Below are 23,721 nucleotides of genomic sequence, written 5' to 3'. Positions count from 1 at the left end.
TTCTTGGTGATAATACAAATACTGACTCTATCAGAGTGATATAAAATCCAGTTTAGAAGAATTCAGAAGTGATAAGTCCTATAACGTATATCCAATATACTGTATTAGAATTCGAGTTTTCTATATCTTTTGGATGCATTACAATATAGGAAACTTTAAGATGAATAATTAGGGCTGCAGTTTTGTCAGCATAAGGAGTCCTTTGGATTAAAGATATGACCTAGAAAAAGAATCTGCCACTGCAAAGCTATTGCTAATGAATTTCCATTAGCTATGGAAGAACTGGAAGCTGCTTAAGTTACAGATGAAATGAATTTCAGGGAGTTCATGTCAACTTTAATAGTGTGGCATCTGCCATTTTTGTTAACCTCTGAAAGAAAACACCAGTCAGTATCAGTTGATTCAGGGATTAAGAGGCATTCATTCCTATTAAACAAAATTGAAACCTGGACGTGGTTTTTAAGTTTATGCCGAGAAGAGTGATGGATCAGGTATCAGGAGATCCTGTCCTCTATCACTGTCTTAGGCACTGTGTGCTGAGGCAAATCAAAATCAGTTAGAACTCAGTTGCCTGATCTGTAAAACATTAGTGGCTAGAATAGACTCTGAGCTCTTCAAATGTTGACATTGTTTCATTTATCTTAGTGATTCCAGTGCCTGGCACACTGTTGATAACCAATATAGGCTTATTAAATGAATTAAATTATATAGGAAGTTCTAATTGGGTCTCCCAGAAATTGTATCTTTTCTTGACTGAACTACAGCCCTCCTCTCTCAGAGAAGCTTATCTATCCTTTCCTAATGGGCCTACAAGGTATAGACTGCCCATAAGAGCAAGAAGGCTGCAGCCAGGAATTTCTCTGTACATGAATTCAGAAGATAGTGGCAGAGTTGGGTTCTAGGTGTCTTTAGCTATTTTGATCTATGCTATGTAGCTGAACCTGGGGTCAGGGGTACTGGAAAGAAAAGCCATGATCTAAAACTGACAAACTGACATATATATTATTTTTTATCACTTAATTATATGTTTTTATTGATTTTAGAGAGAGGAAGGGAGAGGGAGAGGGGAGAGAGAGAGAAACATCGGCCAGTTGCCTCCTAACTGGCGATAGAACTGCAACCTGGGTATGTGTCCGGAACAGAAATTGAACCTTTGACACTTTAGTGCACAGGATGACACTCCAACCAAGTGAGTCACATGGGCCAGAGCTGAAGGTTCTTTTTGCCATCCTATGATAATCCCTAAAAAGTCAAAAGGTAAAGTCTCTTTCAAATTTAATGCCACATCACTTTCTAAATGTAAAACACCAATCTCTTCTGAAAATGTAAAGTGTTGAATGTATTCAGTATCATTTCTGAATGGATACATAAGAAACTAGTACTAATAGTTACCTCCTGGGAAAGGAAGTGGAGGATTAGGGTCAGGAGGCTTATTTTTATTTTTTTAATATTATTTTAAAATATATTTTATTGATTTTTTTACAGAGAGGAGGGGAGAGGGATAGAGAATTAGAAACATTGATGAGAGAGAAACATCTGTCAGCTGCCTCTGGCACACTCCTTACAGGAGATGTGCCCGCAACCAAGGTACATGCCCTTGACTGGAATAGAACCTGGGACCCTTCAGTTCACAGGCCGAAGCCCTATCTACTGAGCTAAACCAGTTAGGGCTTATTTTTATTTTTAAATATTTTTATTGGTTTCAGAGAGAAAGGGAGAGGGAGATAGAAATATCAATGAGAGAGACTCATTGACCAGCTGCCTCCTGCCCCCTACTGGAGATTGAGCCCACAACCTGGGCATGTGCCCTGACTAGAAATCAAACCGTGACCTCTTGGTTCACAGGTTGATGCTCAACCACTGAGTCACACCAGCCAGGCTTATTTTCTTTATGTCTTTATACCATTTTAATTTTGTTTTGTGCATATATTTCATATTTCTAAAGTAAAATTTAAAAATAAATATACTGGATGTTTTCAATAATGCTTTAGATCAGTGGTTCTCAACCTTCTTAATTCCACAACCCTTTAATACAGTTCCTCATGTTGTGGTGACCCCCAACCATAAAATTGTTTTCGTTGCTACTTCATCACTGTAATGTTGCTACTGTTATGAATTGTAATGTAAATATCTGATATGCAGGATGTATTTTCATTGTTACAAATTGAACATAATTAAAGCATAGTGATTAATCACAAAAACAATATGTAATTATATATGTGTTTTCCGATGGTCTTAGGTGACCCCTGTGAAAGGGTCGTTCGACCGCCAAAGGGGTCGCGACCCACTGGATGAGAACCGCTGCTTTAGATGGACTAAAGGGATGGGCAAACTTTTTGACTCGAGGGCCACAATGGGTTCTTAAACTGGACCGGAGGGCCGGAACAAAAGCATGGATGGAGTGTTTGTGTGAACTAATATAAATTCAAAGTAAACATCATTACATAAAAGAGTACAGTCTTTTTTTCTTTTAGTTTTATTCATTTCAAACGGGCCGGATCCGGCCCGTGGGCCGTAGTTTGCCCACTAATGGTTTTACTAAAACCATTGCGTTTAAAAGCATTTATCATTTACTTCTGCACTTAATCCTGCTTACCTTTGCTTCTTAGAGTAGGTGTTCAAGAACTGTGTTTAAACAAGAAGTTTGCAAACATCTACTATAAAATAAGGTTTACAAAAGGTGATTATAAAACGTTTATAGGCTTTCCACTATTCATGTAAAACAGTGATGGCCAACCTATGACATGCGTGTCCTAGGTGACACGCGAACTCATTTTTTTGGTTGATTTTTCTTTGTTAAATGGCATTTAAATATATAAAATAATATCAAAAATATAAGTCTTTGTTTTACTATGGTTGCAAATATCAAACAATTTCTATATGTGACACGGCACCAGAGTTAAGTTAGGGTTTTTCAAAATGCTGACACGCCGAGCTCAAAAGGTTCGCCATCACTGGTGTAAAAAGACTACTAGGAACAAAGGTACTAGGAACAAGTTAAAGATAATAAGGTAGTAAGCATGAGGAAACCATAAAAAATAGCTATATTGAGTGTAGAAATCAATATTGCTCAGAATCAAGCAAAACAAGGATTTACATCAATAGCAGAGTAGTGATAAATAAACTTATCTTGTCAGTACCACCTCTAACTCATTAGCTGACCTGTGGTTAGACATTTAATATTAACATCTCCCATTATTCATAACTAGAGGCCCGGTGCACAAAAATTTGTGCACTCAGGAGGGTCCCCTAGCCTGTCCTGTGCCCTCTCGCAGTCTGAGACCCCTTGGGGGATGCCCACTTGCTGAATTAGGCCCACTCCTCGGGGGATCGGGCCTAAGCTGGCAGTCAGACATCCCTCTGGCAGCCCAGGAGCCCTCGGGGGATGTCCACTTGCCAGCGAGGAGCAGGCCTAAGCTGCAGTTGGACATCCTTAGCGCTGCTGAGGAGGTGGAAGAGGCTCCCACCATCATTGCTGTGCTGGCAGCTGTCAGCCTGGCTTGTGGCTGAGCAGAGCTCCCCCTGTGGGAGAACACTGACCACCAGGGGGCAGCTCCTGCATTGAGCGTCTGCCCCCTGGTGGTCAGTGTATGTCATAGTGACCAGTCATTCCCAGTTGTTCTGCTGTTAGGGTCAATTTGCATATTACCCTTTTATTATATGCCTGGTGCATGGGTGGGGGCTGGCTGGTTTGCCCTGAAGGGTGTCCCAGATCAGGGTGGGGGTCCCACTGAGGTGCCTGGCCTGCCTAGGTGAGGGGCTGGTGGCTGTTCGCAGGCTGGCCACGGCCCCCAGCCACCCAAGCTCCCAGTGGAGGCTGGCTGGAAGCAGGTATCTGGGATTTATTTATCTTCTATAATTGAAACTTTGTTGCCTTTAGCAGAGGTCACAGCCCGCCAGGGCAGGCTGGAAGCTTGGCTTCCTCCATCACTGGGGCAACCAAGCCTCCTGCTTGTTCCGTTCCGTGGCTGCCGGCCGCCATCTTGGTTTGTTTAATTTGCATATAGTCACTCTGATTGGCTGGTGGGCGTGGCTTGGGGATAGCAAAGGTAAGGTCAATTTGCATGTTTCTCTTTCATTAGATTAGATAGCCAAAAAGTGGAAACAACCCAAATGTCTATAAATGGTTACATGGATAAACAAACATGTTATATCCATACAATGAAATATTATTCAGCTACAAAAAGGAATAAAGTATTGATACATGCCATAATGTGAATGCACCTTAAAAACATTATGTGCTAAATGAAAGAAGCCAGACACAAAAGACCACATACTATATGGTACATTCATATGAAAGTCCAGAATCATGAAACCTATAGGAATAGAAAGTAGATTAGTAGTTATTTAGAACTGAGGAGGTAGAGGGCTCGAGAGAGTGATAGCTCAAGAGTATGGGGTTTCTTTTGGAAGTGATGAAAATGTTTGAAAATTGACTGTGGGATGTTTGACCATATTTGTGAATATACTAAAATCCACTGTACTGTATATTTTACATGAGTGGTATGGAATATAGATTATGTCTTTTTAAAAATATATATTTTATTGATTGTTTACAAAGAGGAAGGGAGAGGGATAGAGAGTCAAAAACATCGATGAGAGAGAAACATCAATCAGCTGCCTCCTGCACACTCCCTACTGGGGATGTGCCTGCAACCAAGGTACATGCCCTTGACCTGAATTGAACCTGGGACCCTTCAGTCTGCAGGCCTACGCTCTATCCACTAAGCCAAACCAGTTAGGTCTATAGATTACAACTTAATAAAATTGCTAGAAAAAGGGCTCCTGGTCAAGATGGCAAAGTAGGTAAACACTGTGCTTGTGTTCACCTCCTCCCACGACTACAGCAAAATTACAACTAAATTATAGAACAACCACCCTGGAGAACCACCTGAAGAATAGAACTCCTATAACTAAGGATATAAAGAAAAAGCAATGTCAAGACTGGTAGGAGGAGCGGGGAAGTGAAGTAGGCTGGTCTCACACCCATGTTTGGCAGGTAAAAATTGGGAGGGATATCTCAGCTGCTGAGGTTCCCTACTGAAGAGTGAGGGGTCCCATCCCCACACTAGGCTCCCTAGCCCAGACCACCAGTGGGGAAAAGGGAGTCCCCACAATAGTTGGCTGTGAAAATATGCAGGGACTCAATCTGGGTGAGTTGGAGAGCTGCTGCAGACCCAGGCATCTTCTTAAAGGGTCCATGCACACTCACTTGCTCACAAACAGTCACCCTGAGCTCCAGTGAAGGGACAGTAGTTTGAAAAGCTTCAGGAACAGAGAGGGAAGAACTGAATCGTCCAGCTTAAGGGCGAAGGGTGGCGGGGCAGCTCTCTCCTGTGCTCAGGATGCCATTTGTCCCTTTGTTGAGTTCCCCCACCCCACCAATCTGCTACCACACCCTCAGGCCCAGGCAGGTACTAAATCTGAGTCTCCATTAACCCAGTTAACCCAGCTCTCACCCCATCCTAGTGATCTCTGAGACCGAGACCCACCCAATTACACACATGAGATCAAAACCTCTTTGGATGGCTAACCCACAAAAGGGGGCCAGCCTGGGCCAATGCTGTGGACATTCCTAAAATCTCTCAAAGGTCCACAAACCCCAAACAAGCAGCAGCTGGCTGCAGCATACCCTGTGCCTCTTGCTAAGAGACCCCAAGACTGGCACGAGTGGCAGCTGGCCTTGGTTCACAGCATAACCACTCTCAAGTGTCTCCAAGCCTTGCACAAGCAGCTACCAACCAAAGTCACTTTCAAGCTCCTACCAGGTGGCCCCAGGCTGGACACAGCAGGGGCTGACCTTGGCCTGCACGGGAGCTCCTCCCAAGAGGCCACAGAACCAACACACCAGGTGGCTGGCTTCAGGCAGCATTTGATTAGCACCATAAATGACATACCCAAAGGGTCAACTGAGCAAGCACCTGAGCCCCACTAAAGCAAATCCCCCTCTGTGGGGGTCAACCCCCACAAAACAGCTTTTCTGCCAAATTTATAGCCAGTCCTCACGGTCAGTCAGCCTTAGGGTCAATACCACCCACTGACATGCCAACAGCAATCAAAGCTCAACTACAACAGGAGAGCACACACAACCCACACAATGGATACCCCTGGAGCACACAGCTCAGTTGGCCAGGGAAACTGCACTTTGGGGCCCCACAAGACACCTACTACATAAGGCTACTCTGCCAAGGCTGGTAGACATAGCAGCTCTACCTAAATACATACAAACATAGGGAGGCAACCAAAATGAGAAAACAAAGAAATATATCCTAAATTAAAGAATGGGACAAAACTCCAGAAAAAGAATGAAACAAAATGGAGGCAAGCAATCTACCAGATGCAGAGTTCAAAACACTGGTTAATGAGGATGCTCAATGAACTTAGGGGAAGAATAGATGATCTCAGTGAGAACTTCAACAAAGAAATAGGAAATATTAAAAAGGAAGCAATTTCCCTAGCCAGTTTGGCTCAGTGGCTAGAGCATCAGCTCACAGACTGAAAGGTCGTGGGTTTGATTTTGGTCAAGGGCATGTGCCTCGGTTGCAGGCTTAATCCCTGGTCTCCAGTTGGGGTGCGTGTGGGAGGCAACCAATTGATGTGTCTCTCTCACATCAATGTTTCTCTCTGTGTCTCTCTCCCTCCCTTCCACTCTCTCTAAAAAGTCAATGGAAAAAATATTGTTGGGTGAGGATAAACAAACAAAGAAAAAGAAGCAATCTACCAAATGCAGAGTTCAAAACACTGGTTATAAAGATGCTCAATGAATTTAGGGGAAGAAGAGATTATCTCCGTAAGAACTTTAATAAAGAAATAGGTAACATTAAAAGGAGATAAAATCCATAAAAAAGAACCAGTTAGAAACAATACAATAACTGAAATGAGGAATACACTAGATGGAATCAGCAGCAGATTAGAAGAAGCAGAGACCCAAATCAGTGATTTGGACAACAAGATATCAAAAACACCCAATTGAAACAGCAAAAACAAACAAAAAATAATTTTAAAAAATGAGGATAGTTTAAGGAACCTCTGGGACAACATCAAACATAATACCATTTGCATTATGGGGTGTCCAAAGAAGGCGCAAGGAATTGAAAACCTATTTGAAGAAATAATGACTGAAAAACTCTCCTAACCTGGGGAAGAAAAAAGACATATAAGTCCAGGAAGTGCAGAGTCCCAAAAAAGATGAACTTAAAGAAGCCCACACCAAAACACACAATTAACATGCCAAAGGTTAAAGACAAAGGGACATTCTTAAAAGCAGCAAAAGAAAAGCAATTAGTTATCTACAAGGGAGCTCCCATTAGACTGTCAGGGGATTTCTCAACAGAAACTTTCCATGCCAGAAGGAATTGGCATGAAATACTCAAAGTGATAAAAAACAAGGACTTACAACCAAGACAACTCAACCCAGCAGCAAGGCTATGGTTTAGAATCAAAGGAGAGATAAAGAGCTTCCTTGATAAGAAAAAGCTGAAGTAGTTCATTACTTCTAAACCAGTATTACAAGAAATGCTAAAGGGACTTCTTTAAGAAAAAAAAATGAATAAAAAATATCACAGAAAAAATATTCTCACTGACAAAGGCAAATACATAATAAAAGCAGTGGATCAACCAACACTAAAGCTAGTACAAAGGTTAAAAGGCAAAAGTAGGAACATCATGTGTAATTACAATAGGAAATTACGGGATACACACAAACACACATGCACAAACAAAAGAAGTAAAAAGTAATGACAAAAATATAAGGAGGGTGTGAGTAAAAACAGTGGTGATTATGTGTTAGAACTTAAGCAACCATCAACTTAAAATAGATTGCTATAAACATAGCTTGGTATATACGAAGCACATGGTAACCACAAACTAAAAATATACAAGAGCTATATGAGAAATAAAGAAAAAGAAATTGAAGTACAACATTATAGAAAGTCAACAACATGTAAGAGAATAAGAAAGGAACAGAGAAGAACTACACAATCAGAAAACAATAAAATGGCAATAACTACATACATATCAATAATTATTTTAAATGTATATAGATTAAATAGATTAAGAGGAATGAATAAAGTGTTATATATATGCAATGAAATATTACTTGGCCATAAAAAAAGAATGTAATCTTACCATTTGTGACAGCATGGATGGACCTAGCAGATACTATGCTAAGTAGAATTACTCAGTCAGAGAAAGACCAATACCATATGATTTCACTTAATATCTATAACCGAAAAAAACAAAATAAATCAACAAGCAAGACAGAAGCAACCTCATAGATGCAGAGAACAAACTGATGGTTGCCAGATAGGAGGAGGCTTATGTGGCTGAATGAAAAAGGTGAAGGGATTATAAGTACAAATTAGTTATGGGGATGTAAAATACAGTTTAAGGATTTTAGTCAATAATATTGTACCAATTATACATGGTGTCAGGTGTAAGTTATCATTTTGTAAGTTATATAAATGGAATCATTTTGTAAGTTATATAAATGCCTAACTACTATGTTGTACAGCTGAAACTAATACAATATTGAATGTCAACTGTAACCGAGAATGAAAGTTAAAAAAATAAAAAGTTAAAAAATGTCAAGTGAAAAAAGACTAGTATGTCCCAATTTCCTCTTTAACTCTAAAGTCAAGCAGTTCTTACAATTAAAGTGCAATCCATACCATTTACACATGACCATCCTTTTAAAGTAACTAAAAGAGAAAGAAAACCAAGGAAGCCACTTGCTTTGCTTAGTCTTCTGATAGATTTGCATCATTATGTATTGTGTTCAAGGGACTCATAGGTTACTGAGTTGCTGATTAGTATTTCACAATTTAATCTTTATACAGTGGAATATTATTCATCCATAGAAGAGAATTAAACTTATTATTCAGCAAAAAACTATTCATGACCATTTATTTTTCACTCTTTCAAATGTATGTAGGGAGACCTGGTGTGTGTCAGGTGCACTGTGAGCAAAATAGGAAAATGGGGCCTCCCTGCAGGGTTTATTTTCCTTTTCCCCCACAAGTACGGTTGTCTCTATGGTACATGGCAGGAATATAATACTATTGTCTTTGAAGAAAACCATATAGCACAGCAGACATAGTACATCCGAGCACAGTACATTCATTCAATTCTCTCCCACCAAAATGAAACAATGATCAGATTTGGAATCCTGGGTTTTCCTGCTCATTTTAAATTCTGTAACATTCAAGAAGTTCAAGGCTGGAAATTAAGGTATAGCTAGACCTGTAGTTACTCAATATTATCTGTGAGTCAGATGAAACAACAGAATACTGTACTACAGAAAATAGGAGAGCTACATGTACAAGTCAATGGTGAATCAATGTTTTTAAGAGCTTCTGCATACATGGATATTTCCACAGCTGCAGAGCCAACTACTGCAGAAGTACATGCTGAGCACACATTTACAATTTAGTAAAGCTGGAAAGAATTTTATTTTTGTAAAAACGAAGTGGGGTGTGGCTCATTTTCTTGCCAAAGGGCTATTTTATTCCAAGACACTGGTGTCTGCTGACCTTCATTTATAGGCTGAGCAATGTTCTATTTAAGTAAAATTAACTCATTGTGGGCACTTTTTTAGGCTGCGATAATTATTGCAAAGAAATAACAATGTTTAAATTTGATTTGTTCTTAGTTTAGATTTGATTATATTGGGTTATAAATGAATGTCTTTGTTGGCACAAGGTTTAAATTTAAAAATTATTTTATGTTCAGAAAAGAGGCGGTGAGAGGGCGCGAGGGAGTGTGCGTGGGTGTGAGCGTGGGTGAGAGGGTGTGCAGGAAAAAAGTAGAGGCCATATTTAACTTCATTTTCTGCATATGAGGATATTTTTAGGTTTCATGAAATCGAACATTACTTTTGTGTTTTTCTCTTTTACTAGACCGCATAAGTATCATCGATCTTTGTAGCTCTAGCACCTAACCGACTTCATTAAACTTTTATTTAGTTGAATAGATGAAATCATTCCACAGACTAAGGTGCTGTCTGTGTTACTATCCTTGGCTAACTATTACTCCATTTTCAGTTTGCACTATCTCAATATATACTTGAGAACTGTGGTAATATTTTTAAGTTTTCCAGAGTTTTACATCTATTTATAAATGGCTTACAAGCCTTCTTTTACATAATACATATTTCAAGGTACTTGACTTGACATATCAGTCTTCTGCTTGGTTTTACAGAAATTTTCTGTGGTTAAGAAAGTTTTCCCGCCAAAACCGGTTTGGCTCAGTGGATAGAGCGTCGGCCTGCGGACTGAAAGGTCCCAGGTTCGATTCCGGTCAAGGGCATGTACCTGGGTTGCGGGCACATCCTCAGTGGGAGATGTGCAGGAGGCAGCTGATCGATGTTTCTCTCTCATCGATGTTTCTGACTATCTCTCTCCCTTTCTCTCTGTAAAAAATCAATAAAATATATTTTTTAAAAAAGAAAGTTTTCCCCCTTCTGCTAGCCCTTATGAATATATTCTGGTTTGTTTTGTAATTCCCCTATATGTTTTTCATTGATTCTAGAGAGAGAGGAAGAGAGAGGGAGAGAGAAACATGGGTGTGAGAGAGAAATGTCGGTCGGTTGCCTCATGCACACACCCCAACCGGGGATCGAACCCACAACCCAGGTATGTGCCCTGACTGGGAATCAAATCCACGACCATTTGGTGCACAGGATGACACTCTAACCACTGAGAAAACAGCGGCCAGGGCTTTAGTTGTCCCTCTCCCCCAGGGATCAAAGTAATACTAGAATATTTGGATTTAGGGTAAGACACCAAATGCATGGGTTAGTTTATATATTTAAACATGTAAACCTATCAATACTACTTTTTTGCTATCTACACTTAATGATAACTTGCCTATATTTGTTTTTTAATTACCATGATACAAAAAACAAAATTTAAATTATTCATAAACACTTGCAAAAATGATTTCACTGTAAAAAAAAAAAAAAAAAGAAAAAATGATTTCACTGTAGCTGTAAACCGGAGACCCACAAACTGCTCAAAATGTCTTATTTTATTTATTGTCTGAAGTTTTACATGTGTCTCCCTTTTCCCCAATTGACCGCCCCCCCTCAAAATATTTCTTGAATGTGCCAATGTCCTTTATCATTTCCTGGTTTTTTTCCTTTGAAAACTTCCACTGGACGAAATAATGGACATCATAAATTTATGATTAATATGTTTTGGACTCATACATTTCTAAAGGCTACATGTCATCTTAGAAAGCTATTAATTTAATTTATAACCTGCCATCTCCAGCATTTTTATGTTTTCACTAATTTATTTTATCTTTTCTCCCATTTTTTTAAAGGTAAACTTTTTAACATTCACATTTTAACAATTTCTACTATTGTAGAAACACTTAAGAACTTAAAGTATTTTTTCCTCCCCACAAAAGTATTACTTTTCATCCTGATCTAAGCTATATTTGTTAATATAGCCTCTTTTAGATAATGGCAATGAACTTATAATGGTATCTGCAATGTATTAAAAGTCATATCCAATTTTCCTTTGAGGGCCAGTTGTTTAGACTTGGATGGCATGTCCTCACAAAAGAATAAATTAAATGGTGAACAGCTTTCTGAGGTAAGCCAACCTGGAACTTTGTTAAAAATCCTTCACATTCACAATGAAAAGCAATTGAAAGCAGTATTTTCACAATGCCATTATAAAACAGAAAAAATAATAAACGATCTTATTTATCTTATGTGGTAACTCTTAAGGAAAAGGGGTTTGAATTAAGAGAACAATGAAGAGGTAGATAGATGTACACACCTAACAGAGATCATATCTAAGGCAACAACTGACTTGTAAATGGGGACATTTATTAAGTACCTACTAATATGCATGTTTCCTTATAAATGTTCTTATTTGATTCTAAGGCCAACAATGTGACAAGAGGTATTATCCTCATTTTATAAATGGAGAAATTGAGGTTTGGAGGACTTAAAAGAACTTCCTCAATGTCACAGAGATATAAAATAACAAAGCCATTTTATGCTAAAATTCATTCTGACTATGAAATATAGTATGTATATGACTCCCCTGAAAAGACAAAAGGAGGTGGTTAGACTTTGAGAGAGTTGTCAGGTCGAACAAACCTTCCAACATGGTCCTTAGTGAGACTGCTGAACTGCAGGGAGGAGAAACACGTCAGGGCAGGTCTGTGAAGCAGCATGTTTAGAGAGGTATATGCAGTGTACAAGGAGCCATTGGAGTAAACAAAATATTTAATACAAGTGTTTGTAATTTGGGGAGTCACCATATACTGAAACTAGGTACAAAGTAAGTGGCAGCATCAGAATTTTTACCACAATTGAATTTTTGATTAGTAATATTATTTAAGCAACCTGAATGAAATAAAATGTTTGAGTTTATTGAGTGATGGCAAGAGATCAATAGCCGGAGATTAAAGAAGCCTATCAACAAACAGTCATTTAACCAACTCCAGGATGAAAAGTTTCTGTAGAATACTGAAGGTGTATGATCACAAACGTTTTAAAAAAACGTTTATTTTTATTGATTTCAGAGAGGGAGAGGGAGAGAGATAGAAACATCAATGATGAGAATCATTGATTGGCTGCCTCCAGCACGTCCCCCACTGGGGATGGAGCCCACAACCCAGGCATATGCCCTGAGGAATCAAACTCATGACCTCCTGGTTCATAGGTCGACGCTCAACCACTGAGCCATGCTGGCTGGGCTAAGCTTCATATACTTGAACCAAGTTTTATAGCAACTTGAAATCTACAGGAGACTGAAAAACAAACCTGTCTCCCTTCCTCCACTAAGAGTTCCGTTTCAAAAAATAGAGCTTCCTATGATTGTATACCGCACAGGATTCTACTTCATCCTGCTTTGCACCTGTTAACTAGATCAGAGGAAACCAAAATATTTCCAAGGCATATACTTTACCTAAACCAGGTCCAGTTTGGTCAGTATGACACGCTATATAAAGAATGGCCTTTTTTTCTTTTAGTGCCACTGTTTGCAATCAAGGCTTTTTTTTGCTTAAGCCAATGTTTAACTTCCAGAGATTGTCAAAGGAATTCATGTTTAAAAACAAAACTTCTTGCAATTTCTCTTCTATGTATTTATCTCTAAGAAATAATCAGTCGCAAAATGGTTCTTGCCCACGGAAGTTCCCTGAAGCCCTTTCTAGAAGATATGAAAATAACATAAACTTCCAACAACCTGGAATCAGTAAAATAGATTATGAAATGTCCATTATATAGACTACCACCCAGTGATTTTAAACTTTAAAAAAATATTTGATTACGTGAAAACATGTTCAGAATGCAATAAGTGAGAGAACGGGATAAAACTGTATGTGCCATATGATACCAATTGTAAAAATACCTAACTTTCTCTTGACACAGGAAATAGATAAAACATATAAAGAAGTGGTAGGTGGTACAATTTTGAGTAATTTAAATTTTCTTCTTTATAAACCCTGTTACATTTTTAAGATTTTTATAATGGCCTTGTATTTCTTTAATCCAAAGTAAAGTGATTAAAAACATCTTAAGTATGCACCACTTAGGACACTTTTGCAGTGTCTTCGTTTACTTTAGTAACCTTTAGATGACTAAATCATACACACTGACTTTTATAGCAACAGAATATACCCCAGGAACCATTTCCTGTCATTTTCACCTCTGAGAAAACACTGTTCAGTCTATAATGGTAATTCTCCCTGACCTGAAATATAAGTCCCCAAAATACCAAAAAGGACCTTAAGAAATGGCAAAGGAAAATGTGCAAGCAAATTAAGAAATACGGGAAAAAAGCTTACAAATTATACTCATCTCCAAAAGACAATGTATCATTCAGTGTGAATAAGAAAATGTCAATCTGGCCCAGCTGGTGTGGTTCAGTGGTTAAGCTTCGACCTAAGAACCAGGAGAGGTCACAGTTTGATGCCTAGATTCCTGGTTGGGACACATGCCTGGGTGTGGGCTCAGTCCCCAGCAGGGGACTTGCAGGAGGCAGAGTCAATGATTCTCATCAATAATGTTTCTATTTCTCTCTTCCTCCCTCTCTGAAATCAATAAAATATATGCTTTAAATGTCTGCATGCACACTATGTAATCAGAGCATATAATATAGAATGCAATAATAGCAATATTCAAAGTTATGATACTACCCCCACCAATTTTATTTTATAAAGAGTAAAAACTTTAGCTTAGCCAGTGTGGATCAATGGTTGAGAGTTGGCCCATGAACCAGGAGGTCAGGGTTCGATTTCCGGTCAGGGCACATGCCCAGGTTGCTCATTAGAAGTACAGGGTGTACTAGAGGCAGCTTATCAATGATTCTATCTCATCACTGATGTTTGTATCTCTGTCCCTCTCCCTTCCTCTCTGTGAAAGGAATAAAAACATATTTTAAAAAAAACTTTAAAAGAAAGTAAAAGCTCTCTCTCTCTCTCTCTCTATAAATATATATATATATATGTGTGTGTGTGTGTGTGTGTGTGTGTGTGTGTGTGTGTCAGTTTAAGAGAATCAGTTATATTTTCAGTGAATGGTTTACAAGATAACAAAAATTTTGCTGTCAATATTTTAAACCAGAGATGGTAGAAATTAGAGCTTAGACTTAAAAAAAAAAAAAAAAGATTTGTTAGCAAAAAAAGAAGCTATTTTTCAGAACTAGTCCTATGATACCAGGTTATTTTTAAAGTCCTTTAACCCAGGGCTTTCTGCTTATTTCATTTTTTTAAATTTTAATTTTTTCCACCAACTCAATTTAATTTTTTTTTAAAATATATTTTATTGATTTTTTACAGAGAGGAAGGGAGAGAGATAGAGAGTTAGAAACATCAATGAGAGAAACATCAATCAGTTGCCTCCTGCACATCTCCTACTGGGGATATGCCCACAACCCAGGTACATGCCCTTGACCGGAATCGAACCTGGGACCTTTCAGTCCGCAGGCCGACGCTCTATCCACTGAGCCAAACCGGTTTCGGCAACTCAATTTAATTTTAATTAACTACTATTACTTTAAAAGTGATATATTAACAAATGTCATCAAACATAATTTTAATCAAAGGAAAAATGCATAACTCAAAAGAGCAACAGTTAAAGAACCATCATATAATTGGCAAAATTATAATAAACTTTAAAAATGAATTTCAAATTAACAGATTTGAGGATAATGGGTGAAAATGGCCCATCTATAAAAAGAATGACAATGACCCATTTAGCCCAACACATTTGTTTTTCAAATGAAGATTTATATTAACTTTTCACCTTTTCTGTGTTAATGATGGCACAGACCCTTAAATATACAGATTATCTTCATTATGCATTTTTGCATACTTGCATGTTGTCCTCCCAATTATAAGGAGAAACACTTGATTTTTCATGAGCAATTTTACACAAAACCTCCTGTTACAGGCAATCACAAAACTAAGAATGAAGCATGATTAGCCAATAGATTCTGTAGTGATTAATAATGAACATGAAAACACTGTTCAGTAGTCCTTGAGAAAGGTCTACCACCTGTGGTAGCCTGCAAAAGCCACCATCACATTAATGGCTTTCACAGGCTACTTGGCACAGTAGAGAGGCTAAAAATATAAGAAAGTATTATGTATAGGTTTTTATTCTCTTGTTATCAACCATTTCTCTTATTTTTCATTATAATATGTCTGGCTTTATTTCTCCTTTGCTCGTGAAATTGGATGGCTGGAGAACTTTTACAGACAAGTACAAATGTGGCAAGACTTAAGTGATGAGAACTCTACCATTTCTATAAACTCTTATTAAAGCTCTAGTGTTTCTATGATATACTACTACAGTACTTTGAATTTATATAGCACCTGTCTGCTGAAGAGCCAAGGCTTACATAGCTCACTTATCCTTTCAGCATGCCTGTGAAATACATAGATTGGAAACAGATGGCTAACAAATAAAGTAAAATCCAGATATGAACAGAGAACTTCCAAGATTTACTTAAGATGGGCTATCTGTCCAAACTGTAGAGGACTAAAAGGCCCTGGATTCCACACTCAATGCCTTTTTCAATTAACAACACTACCTCCTTACTATCAAACAAATTTCTACACTGGTAGAAAAAATTAAGTTTTCTCATAATGTAAAATCAGTTGGTTTAATGTGCCAAAAAATCCTTGTTACGGAATGATATAAAAGGTACCTCTATATTTTAAAGAACTAACATTAATCCTAGAATAAGCCAGTGGTGATCATCAACTTGCCAGAAGTTATTTAACTTGGTTCAATAAAGTTGCATTGAAAGTTGAAAATTCAAGTGATAGATATAACTAAAATAAGCCAGACTATAACTATTTGAAAAAAAAATTCCAGGAAACCAAAAATCTTGAGCTATGCCCTCATTTCAGAAATGAGAAAATTCATGGTGTCTGGCACATGTGTGTACTCAATGTTAGTTATCAATATAATAATTTTAAGTGGCTTTCTCAAGGTCAAGCTATGAGTCAGTGGCAGAGCCGTGTCTAGAATCCAGTTCTTCTGAAGCCAATTCCCACATACTTCCCCCCTCCAGTATTTTCATTTTCATTTAACCAGCAATGCTTTTCATCCCTAAAGCAGTTTATACTCAGTAATATTTGTCCTTCAAGTGCTAAAAATAAGGCAAATTCAATATTAAACATATTAAATGTTTTGAAACTGCCTCACCTCCATCACTACCTACAAGATGGCTCAAGTATTATCCGATCTTTTCCTGAGGCTGACATTTCATGATTAGCCAAGCCATAACTTTAACCAAAGTTCTCTCATAACTAAAAACAGCTAGTCGTGACCACTGGTGTCTAAAAGAGCTTCCAACGTTGTAATGTATCCAAAAAGCTTTTGAAACTTCCAACACATTGAACATACGTTACATGTTACATCACTCCTTAGAATAATTTATACAGACTCAGAACATGATCTAGCTGTTTTCTTCTAAACCGAGTTTTATTATTTTCACAGATCAAATTTTCCACCCCCTGGATTACTTTTCACGAAGAGAAATTACCATATGAGCAAATACAAAATGATTCTAAAAACAGATACCCAAGTTGTCATGTATAGATAGATGTTCATTTGTAATTTTATACCAGCTACTTTTGGAATCTGTACTAAATAGCAAAAACAAACAGTTTAACACACATTCCACCTAGATTATGCTATATCAAACACAATAGCAAATTCATGAATGTATCACATGTGCTAAGAATATTATGTCAGTAAATTCCTTGGAAAGGCAAGTCGAAATAATGCCTATGACAGAATATGGAATAATGAATGGCAAGTGGACTTTCTTCCTTTTCCCTGTCAGTTTCACCAAAAATAATCACTTTAGTGCTCAAGCACCATGGCCAAATTATCTTCCCTTTTGGTTCCTGGTTCAGCGCTCAACCACTGAGCTACACCAGCCAGGCTGTACTGTCCTTTTTAAGGTTAAATATTTATTAGAAGCTCAGTCTAGAGCCCTGGCCAGGTAGCTCATCCCTATCTGCCAAAGTTGCGGGTTTGATAGGGAAACAACCAATGAATGCATAAAGAAGTGCAACAACAAACTGATGTCTCTGTCTAAAATCAATCAATACAAAAATTAAAAAAAGAAATTCAATCTAAAATTATATTGTCACCTCACTTCCACTGGTGGGGGAGGGTTGTTATCTATTTGTGTAGTGAACTCCAGTAACTGCAGGTGGAGTTTTCCAGCTAATGTGTGCCCCAAGGCTAGCCCTTGGGGTCAGAAATATGTGCTTAAAGTAGTTCTAGTTTTTAGGCTCAGAAACCCAAGCACAGCAGGAAAATGAAGTGCTGGAGTCAATCAGAGGTTGCTGCAGTGGACAAAGAGTTTTTGGCTAATGCATACAAAGCTTAAATTTCTTAATGTTCCCAGTTTCCTTTTTAGCTGCCCTAGTTGTTTTCAAGGCTGCATCCATTTTGGTGAATAAGTAAAGCTTTTAACCTCATGACCTCAGAGATTCCTCTGCCCATTTCTATACTCTGTAATATATAATTTGAACACCAAAACTGCCACGTATTTCCTACAGCAACCATAATTTGGGCCACAAGGGTGGGTATTGGTCAAGATGGGAGTTGTTTCTGCGCCCTCTCATTATTCTACCAAACTTTTGACAGGCAAAGACACAACCAACTTAACTTGTCAAATTTTGTGTCCACTGTTTTTTTCCTGATTTTTTTGAAAGTGAAATCCTTTCTTTTTTATATATATTTTTATTGATTTCAGAGAGGAGAGAGAGAAAAACATGAATGATGAAAAAGAATCGTTGATCAGCTGCCTTCCACACACCCCACATTGGGGATGAGCCTGCAACCGGGCATGTGCCCTTGACCAGAATGGAACCCAGGACCCTTCAGTCGTCAGCTTGACGCTCTATCCACTGAGCAAAACCAGCCAGGGCTGTTCCTGATTTCTGATCCAATTAATTCCGAACCAGAAATAACTGGTTAATTTAATTTTTTTCCTTTTATTAGTTTTTATTTTTCAATTACAGTTTACATTCAATATTATTCTGTATTAGTTTCAGGTATAAAGCATAGTGGTTAGACAACCATATACTTTACAAAGTGTTTCCCCCAATATTTCCAGTACCCACCTGACACCATACATAGTTATTACAATATTATTGATTATATTCCCTTTGCTGTACTTTACATCCTCGTGATTATTTTGTAATTACCAATCTGTATTTCTCAATCCCTTCCCCTTTTCCTCCCAGCCCCCCAAATTCCTCCCTTCTGGAAACCAACTGATGGTTAATTGTAGTCAAAAGATAATCCACCACCTTCAAACAGAACTCTACAATTAGAATATAGGCCAGACCCAGGAATATGAATAAAGCCTTATTTTTTTTAACATTATAAGATATAGCTTCAAATCTATCAGTTAGAGGTGAAATAGGGTATGAATAAAAGAACAATTTTCCTAGAAAATAATTAGTAAGAAATTTTTTTTAAATTTAGAAAAGCCATCACTAGATTGAAGGCTCATGGGTGGAGGGGCGGCGCTATATGTCCCAGCACAAACTTATCTCAAACCCTTATTTTTAAAACCATTCCTGTTTTTATTTTGGATAAAATCTGACCACTAAATTCCCTTTCTTTGCCCCTCATTCAAATTCAAGTAGAATTCCCTTGACTAGAGGCTACTCCCCTCCCCTTCTCTGAGGCTGTAATTTTTGGAATTCGGGTTTCAGCCATTACATTCCAATCTTAAAGTCAAAAGAAGTCATGTGACCATTACCCTAGGGGTATCAGACTTTGGGCACGTGATGGCCACTGGCATGGGTGGGACTCCCACCACTTCGTTGGAATTCGCTGTAAATTACATCTCCAGGATCAAACTTAGGCTTCCAATCACATTGCGACATCCAGTTAAGCGGAGTAGTGCTTACCGCTCAGTAGTTTTTAACTTCACCTACGTTTTCTACCTACTGTGTGACCAGCCAAGCTCTCTTCCCCATCCCCCATCCGTCATAGCAGGCCAGGCACCCAGAGCATCCTGTCTATCTGATCCGAAAAGGAGAGGCTCTCTAACTCAGGTAGATCTAACTAAGTTCAACCTTGTGCAGCAGTAGGGATGTAATGCACAGCAGGTGAAGAGAAAGAAGCACCGTGTACGGCTTTAATCCCACTCCACTTCCCGGGCTGGGATCATCTCCGGCCCTGGAGTGAGGCCAAGGGAGCCGCCCTCTAAGGAGAGCAGTAGCAGCGGCGGCGGTGGCGGCGGCGGCGGCGGCGGCAACTTGGGGACTGGGGAGAAGCCGGGGCGGGGGTGGTCGGGGTCCCCCAGCCTCTCATTAGAGCGCTTCAGGATAGCGGGTGAAGAAAAGTAAATACCGGCAAGTGCAGCTGATGCGGGGAGAGGAATAGTACCCCCCTCCTCCCACAGCCTCTGGGGCTGTGCCTTCCAGAGCACCCCGAGAGGTCCCCGGCTGCCTCTGTCCCGACGCGCGCTCGGGCTACAGAGCCAGAGGAGCTGCTGAAGGGAGCCGACGGGCGGCGGGAGTCGGGGGAGAGGAGAGCAGAAAGGTACTGCCCCAGGCTTGGGAGATGTTCGGCTACTGAAAGAGAAAAAGTGCTTACTCATAGGGAGACGCGGTGCGATCACAACGCTTTCGCTAAGGGCACGGCAAGCAGGCGGACGGCGGGCCACCGGGGCCTCGTCCCCTCCCGGGGACACGGTACCCCCAAGCGCCAGGGGCGGCGCGAGCCCGCGAGGTCACCCGAGGCGGGCGAGCGGGGGCCGGAGGCGTCGCGGGCTGTGGGCTCCGGGATTTCCTGAATCCGGAGCGGGGCGGGGGTGCGGGGGGGTGCGGGGTGGTGGCAGTAGCTGGAGAAGGACGACAGAGGGAAGTTAGGAGCTCGATTTCCACTTCGGGGCCATGGCCACGTTAGGGAAGAAGGGCAAGTGTTGGCGTCAGGGACTCCAGCTCAAGGTTGGCAACAAGTCAAGCAACTACTGGGAAAGAACCTTCTCTGTAGAGTGAAGAGCAGAAAACGTGCTTGCGGCGGGTGCTGGTCGAGGGGAACACTGTCACTCCCACCCATCCCTGACGGGAACGAGCGCCTTGGCACCAAAAGGCTAGAAAAGAGATTTTTGCAGCCCCGCACCCCCCTCTGTTCCCCGCACCCCGGGCAAGGCACGTTCCTTCTGAGGTTCCAGGAGATGCTCTACCCGGACCCACTCCTGCCAACGCCCCGGCAAACCCCTACCCTGGTGCCCTCCGGTGCCGAAGAAGCACTTACCTAAAGTCGCAGAGCACTGGATCCGGCCCGACTGCCGCCGACCGACGCGCTCAGACAACTTCTGCCTCTCGGAATCTTTGCGGCTGCGGTTCTAAAGCCAGCACTCCCTCCCCTCCAGCCAGCCCCTCCGCCCCTGGGCCGTCGCCATTGGTTCGGGTGGTGCTTGCAGGCGGCCTGGGAACCAGGAAGCCGATTGGGCCGCGAGCCTGTCACATCAGCTGGGTGGAGAGCTGGGAGAATAATCACCGCGCCGGGCGCCGGGCAGCGGCGATGGGGACAGGAACCGTGCGGCTGGGTCTGGGATCTGAGATCTGAGATTGGTCCCCCGCGCCTGCTTCTTTCTCCCTGGCTATGAGATCAGAAAAGTCCACAGTGTTCAAAAAATTCTTGTGGAATAAATGAAAAGATGGGAATGTCGGGAACGAGAGTTTGAATGCCACCAAACCCCTATTTAAGTCTATGGAGGGTACAGTTTCTCCCCGAAATCTTGAAGAGAATCTCGGTATGGGAAGGGACATTTCTAGTAGTTTTATTGGCTCCAGTCAGCCCAGAGGGAAAACATCAGCAATTCTCCCTTTCCTTGGGCGGTCTGGGGAGCAGATTATGGATGGGACGGGGCTCTCAAGTGTTTAGCTTCGTGCTCAGTAAACTGTTCACCAAAGTCACCTGCGCGGTCTGTATGTCCATGCAGGAAGAGGTGGCGGTGGGAAGCGATGGTGGAACTAAAGTGCTTCCACTTCTTTGACTAGAAATGGACATCAATTCTCATCTGTCTCCTTTCACCAGAGAAAACTTGGACACAGGCTCCTGTTGCCTGAATACCTTTACTTCTTCTAGCCCACGAGATTGCCTCCAAGCCATAGCTGACCTCTTTCATTAACACAGGTAGTGGTGTCCCCTCCTTATCTACATTTCCATCCTTTGACTCACTGCAGGTCCAGAGGGCCCGAGTTTGAGGGTTTCTCCAGGCAGAGCTAGAGATTGGCTTGTGAGACAGCTGGAGAAGACTAGTCTAAATAAAATCTTCCCTGTTCCAGTAGGAACCATTTTGTTCAGGAAATGTGTGCTTGGAAATTTCCAAAATCAATTTAAAATTGGTTCAATGACATCCCACTTTACATGCATTTCAGGAAAAATGCCTGAAAAGGTGAATGCTCTTATAAACGACCCCCCACACACACTTCATTTGCTGTTATTAATTTCTTCAGAGACATTAACCTGTAGTCAGGGTTAGGACTTCTTCAACAGGAAAGAGTGGAACAGTTCATATAAGGCCTAAAGGCTAGACAAGCAGAGAAGGGCTTGGCACTGGGAAAAAGTCTTGTTAAATATTAATTAATGATTAACCAACTGGAAAACCTCATGAAAGGCACAGGAAGGTGAAAAAGAAGTGAGAGGGCAATCATGCTTTCAGAAACATTACACTTCTGTTGTGACAGATTTTGTACTGGGTCAGGTTTGGGTCAGCACAAAAATACTAGTTTCAACAATACAGATTTCAACATGATGGTGTTAGGTTAACTACAATGCCATGGACATTTACAATAGACTCCAAAATGAGATGACAAGTTTTCAATAATTGGCCCACGGTATAGTTTCTTTAATTCTTTACACAAAATTTCTAGATACATTAAATATGGTATTTCAGTTTTCTATCCTTTATGGTGCCTGTAAGTCACCGATGATGAGCTTCCACCTACTTCTTTTTTTTTTTAAATATATTTTATTTATTTCTTACAGAGAGGAAGGGAGAGGGACAGAGAGTTAGAAACATCGATGAGAGAGAAACATCGATCAGCTGCCTCCAGCACATCTCCCACTGGGGATGTGCCCGCAACCCAGGTACATGCCCTTGACCGGAATTGAACCTGGGACCTTTCAGTCCGCAGGCCGACGCTCTATCCACTGAGCCAAACCGGTTTTGGCCCACCTACTTCTTAAAAAAGGTTTTTACTGATTGATTTGAGAGAGAGAAACATCAATTTATTGCTTCACTCATTTATTCATCGATTGGTTGATTGGAGTATGTGCCCTGACAGGGTTCTGGTATCAAACCCAGAACTTTGGGGTATTAGGACAAGGCTTTAACCAACTGAGCTACCTGGCCAGCACTGCTTTTAAATTTAAATTTACAGACTTAGCATGAAGGGACTCTGCAAGCTAAGTTTTCCAGATTGGATATATGTATCATATTCTATTTTAGTTTATTTTTCAAGTTGTAGAATTTAGAGTAAGTCAAAAATTAAGAATCCTATACATATGCTATTTATGCTTTCTTGTTTATTATTCAAAAAAGCTTACATAAAAACTTTAATAGAAGTCTTCATTCATCACTAACAATTAGGATGCCATAATTCAGCAAGATTTTTAAAAATATATATTTTAAAATATATTTTATTGATTTTTTTTATAGAGAGGAAGGGATAGGGATAGAGTGTTGGGGTTCAACCTCAGCAGGTCCAGGGGTTCCCAAAGGTGTGGACGGAGTTGGCAAAGAAGGAATGACACGGAGACAGCGTTCAGGTGATCAGCAGCCTAGCCAGGTTCTGTCTTTTATTGTCTTGTTACATCTGTATTTATACAAGTTGATTTTAATCCTGTCAATTTCTATTCCAAAGGTTAGGGCATTTCTTATCTCCATTCCAGGGAGTAAAGATTATGTAGCTTAAGGGTGATTGTTGGTAGTTAAAGTGATTAACTACCTGCTGGCATGTAGTTAAGGGGTTTTATTCCCTCCCTAACTTCAGGGAAAAATCCCTACCTGGGGAAACAACCTTTCTCGGAGAGGTGACCTTGGTTAAGACACTTAGCGCCAAGAAGGTGAGCAAACATATTAAGAACAGTATGCCATATACGCCAGGTCCCTTGAAACATATGCTGTGCAGATGTTTCTTCTCTGCAGCGACTGTGTCAAGCAGCAAGGATGGACTGGCTTCCAGCAATAGAGAGTTAGAAAC

The 23,721-nt window shown here is 40.2% G+C and overlaps 1 protein-coding gene across 2 annotated transcripts in view; it reads right to left on the bottom strand.

Annotated features, from left to right (window-relative positions):
- The window catches only part of PLS3 (plastin 3), an 89,363-nt gene extending 68,470 nt beyond the window's left edge, over positions 1-20,893 (bottom strand). Inside the window, exon 1 of one of the 2 annotated variants that reach the window (XM_081081241.1) lies at positions 20,765-20,893. The gene's annotated coding sequence lies outside the window, so the exon portion shown is untranslated. The remainder of the gene's footprint in view (positions 1-20,764) is intronic. The other variant, XM_081081242.1, reaches the window with a different exon arrangement.
- Between the last annotated feature and the right edge of the window lie 2,828 nt (positions 20,894-23,721).

The sequence above is a fragment of the Myotis nattereri genome, assembly GCF_964212035.1.
Source record: "Myotis nattereri genome assembly, chromosome: X".
NCBI classification, from domain to species: domain Eukaryota; kingdom Metazoa; phylum Chordata; class Mammalia; order Chiroptera; family Vespertilionidae; genus Myotis; species Myotis nattereri.
Note: the sequence above shows the minus strand (reverse complement) of the source record. Positions and strands in the feature narration are given on the sequence as shown.